Source organism: Triturus cristatus, chromosome 4_1 (assembly GCF_964204655.1).
Source record: "Triturus cristatus chromosome 4_1, aTriCri1.1, whole genome shotgun sequence".
NCBI lineage: Eukaryota > Metazoa > Chordata > Amphibia > Caudata > Salamandridae > Triturus > Triturus cristatus.
Genome location: NC_140585.1, coordinates 117,309,721 through 117,315,810, shown reverse-complemented (window position 1 = coordinate 117,315,810; position 6,090 = coordinate 117,309,721). Strand labels below are relative to the sequence as shown.

The 6,090-nt window shown below is 44.1% G+C and overlaps 1 long non-coding RNA gene across 1 annotated transcript; it reads right to left on the bottom strand.

Moving 5' to 3' along the window:
* Nucleotides 1–1,359: 1,359 nt before the first annotated feature.
* On the bottom strand, nt 1,360–5,573 carry LOC146844089 (uncharacterized). Its single transcript, XR_014980711.1, has 3 exons — nt 4,358–5,573; nt 2,703–2,822; nt 1,360–1,714 (listed from the first exon to the last, which is right to left on the bottom strand). It is a non-coding gene; the product is annotated as an uncharacterized LOC146844089 (long non-coding RNA).
* Nucleotides 5,574–6,090: the final 517 nt, after the last annotated feature.

Below are 6,090 nucleotides of genomic sequence, written 5' to 3'. Positions count from 1 at the left end.
TGTTCTTGGAGTTGTTATTATCATCATTAGGTTTGATCTGTGTTTACGATTCTTCCCTTCCAATATTTAAAATTTCTATTTGCTATCTGTAAAAGTATTAAGGCCGGAACAGAATAAGAACTAGAAGTGTATGTAATCCGGGTCTCTCATCATCATGCATGCATTGCCTTTTTCTCCCTTAACATATGGATATGGTAGTCTTCAATGATTGTTGTTTGTTTGTCTATGTATGCATACTGTTTTTCTATGTGAAACCTATCCCAAAAACCCCCTTCCCATCCATTCAACAAACCCTAACCCTCTTCCCCCGGGCTGTGTGACTTATTGTTGAGGTGTAACTAAATTAAATGTACACCAATACTTAATCACACACTTGCTGGGGCGGATGTGGTGAAAGCAACACTACTTCAATTTCAAGGCAGAGCGATGATCTTCTTCTGCTTGCCCACCCATGAGTAGGATATTTCAGAGGTTATATTATTTAACAAAGGAACATATTCCTCAGCATGAATTGCCGGCATTGATTGGATTTGTTTGTTGTCATTCCTCATATACAGCACTAACTGTTAGGCTGTAGGCCTAGTCAAGTGACTCGACACAACTATAGTTTGTAACTCTGTCTAGTAGGCTATCCCAACCACCATTATGTTTTTTTGTCAAATATTTGAGCATATTATTGTTGCTCGGTAAGTTCTGTACTGTACTTCATTCTACTACTCCTCTAACAGTCTCTCAAAGGCGATTGACTGTCTCCTTTTCTTTTTTTGCAAATGCTGCCGCCCTGCCAGTGTCTACTACTACTACTACTATGCTACCACCACCACCACCCCAATCATGGCATGTATGAAAAAGGAAACCATCTTCACCATGCAGCCAGTGTTGTGCCACAGTTGGACATAAACATCAAGCACCGGTAAGAGAGAAGTTTGGGGGAGGCAGAATTAATAATGGACATGTTGTCAATGATTTCATTTTCACACACCAGTACAAAGAATGCATAGACTAGAGGACAGACTGAAAGTACTAGAAGGACAAGTCAATGAGTGAGGTGTGTCGCATCTATCTGTTTGTGTCTTATACAGGCAGCCAATTATTTAAATCAAACACAGGCTATGGGCGGCCATGCACCAGCAAGGAAACAGTGTGATGTAAAACAGTTACCACACCTACAAAACATTACCAACATTGCATGTGACATAGAAAAAAATATTTAATTTACCCTGACAAAAATAACCTAAACCCACAAAAGCTGACCCACCCCTCTCCCTAACCCCAACCAATGTCCATAGGAGAAAAAAGTCCGTAACGCCCAAACAAGTTCCCACCCACCCACCCAAACAAGAATTAAAAAAGGGGCAGAACAGGATGACAGGGACTAAGTGGTGGGGCGGGACTCAAGGAGGACATGCTTCTGGCGCATCTGGCCCTCTAAAAAGGCGACGCGGCGTCTAAGGGCGCGGCAGTTGCAGCCACAGTGGGGGGGCACCGGAGATGGCACTATGGTGGCGGCGGGCAGCTGCCAGACGGTGGCGCCGTACCGCTGGAGGGCGGTGGCTGGGGCCCGGGGCGCTGGAGGAGGCTTCAACAATTGCTGCCGCAGTCTCCTCCTCCTCCTCGGCTAAGACCACCAGCCGCCGGTATTTCTGCTGGATGGCCTCCAGCTTCCGGCGCCGTGCCTTGGCGGCCAACTACTTTCGATTTTGTTTTGGAGTAGCTGTGTATCAAAAAGAAAAAAACAAGACAATTGTAAAATATACTCTTAGAAAAACAGTAAGACAAGTTAATTATTTATACACATAGTGGCATGGTAGAGTACCACTATAAAGCACAGTAGTACATAACATTTTAAATCTCGCCCGTCCTTCTTCCTTCCACCCGTCTTTCACTTTTTAGTTGAACAGTGCACCAGGTGCTCTTCTCCATAAAACTTTCAAAGCGGAGTTGAAATCAGATAGATGAGGCCATTGGTTACTCAATACTCCCGCTCCTATGCCAATTAAAGGGAATTCTAGTCTTCTAGTTCACTCTTCAAACGTCACCAACAACTCATACTTACTTACGACATCGGATAGCGGGTGTACTTTGTCCGCCCGCCATCCTCTCGCTAAAAAGGGTGGGGGTCCCGTGGGGACAATTAATTAGGATGATGCGCCCGGCACAGTGGCGGGCGCATCCTATTTTTTTTACATTCTGGTTGGCGTTGCCGAAAGCAATGCTAAAAATACATGTTGTGTTGCTTTTCCAAGCACAACATGACGGGCCCCGCACGGAGCCTGTCACGTTTTGCTTTGAAAGGCGGGGGGCTACCATAGCATAGGTACGTAACCTCCATGGGGGCCCCCAAGCATACTCTGCAATGTCTGCATGCCTTTCCGTGGCGGACGGCAATGCCGCCACGCAAAGGCATTCCAAAATGCAGATCATATGGCTGGCGGTGTGTTCAGAGAGACACCACCGCCATATTGAACACTTTTCCGCCTGGTCGACATGTGGGGGGTCTGAATTTTTTCTACAGGGATGGCGGGAGGTTTGCCCCTGCGGTGTCGGCAGTGAATTCCAGCCCGCCCGGCGGGGGCAATACGCCCACCATCCTAATGGGGCCCTAAGTCACAACTGTACAGTACACATATACACACAGTACACCCTTGCAGTGAGTGTACTGTCAAGTTCAACAATAGTTAAAGATTATGAATCTAACTTACCACCGCCTGCCACTGGTGCTGCCACTCCCCCTACTGCTCCATTGCTATCTGCAGCAACTGCCGCATCCTCGCCCTCCGCTTCGACTTCGCTGGCCCCGGCAATGGTGGTCGTTAGTGCGCCTAGAAAACATTACACATTTATTAGGCGTCATATACACCTCCCCCCTATTGATCAGTAGCAAGTTTGAAAAATGAGTTAATACTAACATACATCACTAGTACAAATCAGGTAGTAGTAGAGTAGACACTAATAGTTATTTATGATCATTGTAGCATTTGCTTAATTAGCCCTAGCCATGCTACCATTTTACCTTTGTGTCTTTTATTTTTGCACATGTGATGTTACCTTGCAGCTTCTTGTATAAGACACCTTTGAGCCCACATGACCTGCCTCACACTGCTACTGTCTAGTCTACGCGTTGCGTACAAGCGGTCAAAAAAAACATTAACAAGCCACTTTTTTAGGAAGTACTGGAGTATTACTGTTACTGTTAGTCCATATTGCTTATCCATAAATGCTACACTTTTTGGCACGGCTGAGAAATGCTTGCAAGTTGCAATATACTAACGCACACCATTTCATTTTTCGCATTACAGACGGAAGATTCCCTTCTACGAACCAGAGCTTCTGAATGATGCAACAACTACCAGTACTAGGATCTTCTAAGGTGAGGGGTCCCTTCACTCACATCTTCATTTATACATTTATATAAACTAAATTCCTAGGGGATGGTGGTGCTGCCTTCCACCACTGTTCAGTTATCATGATTTAATCACCAACTGTATAAGTGTAACAATGTATATTGTTTTAATGTTATTGATTTTCCGGTTGGTGCTACATTTTATAATAAAACAGTGTACAGAGCTTCTCAATTTGAAATAAACATTTTGAACTTACATAGACTTGGTGGTATTTGGTGTGGACTAACTTACACGAGTGAGCAAATTAAAGTAAGGGTGTGCATGTGCATTGCTTCTACGACTGAGAGGTTGGGTGTGTTATGTTCTGGGTTGTCTACTTGTTGGGTATCTTGGGGGGAGGGTTCTGAGACCTAATAGTTATGACAAAACAGTACTATAGTCAAGCAGTGGAATTGTGGTGGGTGCGGAATTTCTGATTGAGGTGTGTGGGGAAGGTCAAACCTACCATCACCAACATCCTATTTTCTTGTGCAAAGGTCTGTGTATGTGAAAGTTCCCTACAACAGTAGTAGTATGTCCTATAGGCTATCCTATCAAAATAGTAATAAATCTGGTTGGCCTGTTGTTGCTGTGAATTTTCAAAGCCTCAAGATTAACAAAGACTCAAGATCAATAAGAGTAAAAGTAGTGCAAGATGACGACCCAAAAGATTGGACTCAATGGCTAGAGATACTGGTGAATATATGAGTTTTATATTACAACCTTTCACATAAAGAGTGGCACTGGCCAACTGGGCAAGACTAGCTACTACAGAACATACACTGATAGTATGTAGTAGTAGTAGTACTGAGAGTCATCATAGCGGAGGCAGGGATAAGATTTTTGAAACCGTACAGATCGAAGGATAATTGGTGGTAAAAAAATTGCATTTGGAAACAAACAATAGTTCGTGAAAAATATTGGGCAGTAAAAGTTATGGAATAAGAAATATTATTAAAAACAAAAAGACTTACTGGGGCCAGCAGAGGAGCCCTTAGCGGTGTCCTCCTGGTGGTGTTCTGACTGTCCCGCCAACTGCCCACTCCCTGTCTGTCTGCCCCTGGGTGCTGATGAACAGGAAAGATATAAGATAGAGACAAACATTGATGGATGGTGTTAAACAAATACAATATTTTTCAACAACAGTCAAAAAACACTTATGTAAACAACAATTGCAATAACTAAATTGACCGATCTCATCTGGTCAATAAGTAATATCGGGGGATTCGCAGTTCGACTATTTAAGTTACTATTTATCAACAGTAATCCAGTCTTCCATTCTGATTCCAGAATACTAAGTTACAACTAAGCCTAAGTACGACATACCACCCAACCTAGTTCACCTATTCCAGGCATGCCAATTGTACATTAAGTATGCATTTCCACTGTATTCCTCAACAATGCATATGGTCAAATCATGGAGGACACATGACTACATTTTTTGTGTACACCAAATTTTTGGTTGATTGATTGATGCTGATCTGCTAGTGCTAAGCCTACCACCACTCATTGAACAAACTAGAAAAGGTTCTAATAAAGACTGCCGTACTAGCAGCACGTCACGTAACTGAGTGAGGGGGCATCACGCATACCACTAACAAATTAGAAGCTTATACAAAGTACCTAAACCTAAGTATCAATCCACCCCTACCTATTAGTGACAGAACAAAGTAAGGAGTGGACTAGAGTCACTGTAGCATTACGTAACTTAATTTCTCTAAAATAATCTTGTAAAGAATCACGCTAAGCAAGCGCAAACGCAAAGCTGCAAACAAGTAAGAAGTAGTAGCGCAGAAGAGCACCTGTGTCATAATCACAGAAGACTTTTAAACGTAATTAACCTGGAATGTATTGTAAGCAGCAACATTCTAGCTGGTTGGAAGGAAAAAAAGATATTCGCAATATTTAACACAGAGCAGAAGAACGAAGTTGTAATAATTAAATAGGTACTCACCAAGTCCCGGGACCTCCACTCCTAGCAGGTCCAGCAGGTCCTGCTCACGGTCCAGGATGTTGGACCACCGGTGCGTCAGCTGCGCCTGGGTGTGCTGGACCCCAGAGAAGTGCGACACTGCCCGGCGCACCTTCCCCCACCGCTGCCGACGCTCCCGGAGGCCGTACCCGGACCCAGGCCTGCAACCTGCTGCCAGAGTTGAGGGGAAGTGGTGCTGCACAAAGAAAATTAGTGCAGCCAACTCCACCTCCCCAAATAAGGCCTGTGCCTGCACCCCTTGTGGGCGCCGCCTTCCGCAAGGAAGGCGGTCGCGGCTCTGGCTGCGACGGCGAACAGCCCTACCCTTAGACATGGTTCTGGGGACGGGGCGGGAAAGAAAAGGTGTAAAAAATAAAGGAGTAAAGGAAGTAAATAGCAGGAAATAGAAAGAGAGGAAAAGTAGCTAAAAATCAAAAAAAAGTAGACAAAAACCAAAAATATAGAAGCAGGAAAATAGTTAGAGAAATAATAAGTAAGAAAGATCCAAAAAAAGTGGCTATAAACAAAGGATTGAAAAGATTTTGGGAGGATTTCAAATCAGGCCCCAGAACCATGCAATAGAGTGAAAAACAAGATGGTCGCGCCCATTGCGACCATGTGTGCAAGTATGCTCGATATTTTGTCCCCGAGCAAGCAAAAAGAAACACGATCAAGTAAAAGCGGTCGCGAACAGGAAATAACTACCGCGAACGGGCGCGAACATGCATTGCGCGA